Genomic DNA, 2,058 nt, shown 5'->3' with positions numbered 1-2,058 from the left:
TCACTTTCAATGTCTGCCATTGACTCTCCTGCTAAAATGACTTTGTTCTCAACCAATTAACAGGATGGTGCTGCAGCCTTTGGGTGCATCAGAGACGGAGTGTATAGTGCTGCTGGAAGATCTTGTGGCATCAGGTGGACATNAATGACTTTGTTCTCAACCAATTAACAGGATGGTGCTGCAGCCTTTGGGTGCATCAGAGACGGAGTGTATAGTGCTGCTGGAAGATCTTGTGGCATCAGGTGGACATAGTCATCTGATCCCGAATAAAGCAAAGGAGATGCTGAAGATTTCAGACAGATCTGTTGTGGGAACTCCTCTAGAACAGATGTCTCCAACCCGTAGCTGCAGACTTTCTACTTTAATCACGGCTAAAATGATAAAGAACCGGGTAATGGTTTTGAACATAGTATAACAACAATTAACAACACTTGCAATCTCATGGCACTTTACAGAGAAAGTTCAATCAACTTGTGAAGTTAGACTGATGAAAAATTATCTGTTTAATTTATCATCCTTTAGGCGACTGTGAGGAGCTTGCAGCAACTGGAGACTATTGTGGGTTTAAGGGGCTTGCTCAGGTACTGAGATTGAGGGTCTTAGTTTTAAACTAACGATTAATTGGCTCTGTGTCAATATTGTGACTCTAAGAATTTCTTATAAGTTTATGTATTTTTTATCACTCATAAAATGCATTCAAATTGCTTTCCTTGTATTTAAAGGTGTGATTACCTGATTTCTTCATCTTTTGTAAACACCTAATTAATTAACCCTTTATAAAGTTTTCACAAAAATAGCATTAAACAGTAGGCCGCTAAGAAGTTAAACTCTACTATGTAAGTTAATAAAAATAAGCAATGCTTTAAGCTCCATTATAACCTCTACAATCCATCAGCAGAGTGAAGCCAATGCAGCTTCTGCTGCATTAACGCTGAGCTCCAGCAGAGGGCAGCATGCTCTCACTTTTTGCCTGTAGGTTTTAGTGTTGCTGCAGGTTGAATCATTCTCTGAATAAATCTATTCTATCTATTCAGAAGTATAAAAGGATTAGCCTTTAAAGAACTTATCAAAATAGATGGACTTATGTGTTAAAAGATTTTCATGAATAAATAAAATCAATTGTGTATTTTAAATAGATAAGGATTTAAAGTGATTAGCATACTGATTTAAATTGACTGAATAAAACAATATGGTGTTGATAATCAACTGTCTTTATTGCTGATATTTTTTCTTTCCATATTGTGAACCAAAGTTCTATTTTGGAAAATTCGTAAATCCTCATGTCAATATATAAATTCATACTTTCATTAAAACATTTTCCTCAAAGTAAAGATCGTTAAAGGAATTTCTAATTATTGTAATCAGAAAATGATTTAGTTTAAAACTGATGGCTGAGATGTTTTTCATCTAATCTATTTTATTCTGTGAGTGTTTATTTATTGGTACAAACAAACAAAATTATGAAATACATTTTTCATTTGGTTATAATTAATAGAAACCTGCAATTCATATACATCTCTTTTTATGTGTATTTTAGAATGCAACAACTGTTAGAAAAAAACAAAAAAAGGCAAGAGGAGTCAGTTTTTTACTTGTCTTTTTTATTTTATCGACCATAAGCCATAAAAAAACAATAATAATAAAAATTAGGATGTAACTTTTTCTGATGTTGAAAAGATGTTAAGACGACCAAAACTACAAAAAAAGAAAAAAACTTTTATTTCAAGTTATTTCTTTAGATAAATTGAATTTAATTAAAATCCACACCTCAAATAAAAAATAATCACAGTGTTAAACTCAATAATTAAAGCTAGTGAAATCATTTTTGGTAAATGGAGTCTAAAAATACCATAAAAATAAAGCTATAAGTAACAAAGATATGAATCAATTTAGATTAATTATCTTTGTAAATAAAAACAAAAACAAATTTGCTTTAAAAGACCTGAAGTCAAAGGTAAATCATCTCCGATTAACTTTGCCTCATATAGAGCCAAACAAAAAATACATTTGAATCAGGAATCTTTGTCATTATATTACTGTATAGAGTTACTGATACAC

Source organism: Cyprinodon variegatus, unplaced genomic scaffold (assembly GCF_000732505.1).
Source record: "Cyprinodon variegatus isolate N-32 unplaced genomic scaffold, C_variegatus-1.0 Scaffold257, whole genome shotgun sequence".
Taxonomy (NCBI): domain Eukaryota; kingdom Metazoa; phylum Chordata; class Actinopteri; order Cyprinodontiformes; family Cyprinodontidae; genus Cyprinodon; species Cyprinodon variegatus.
The sequence above is the reverse complement of the archived record's forward strand: the minus strand, read 5'-3'. Positions refer to the sequence as shown.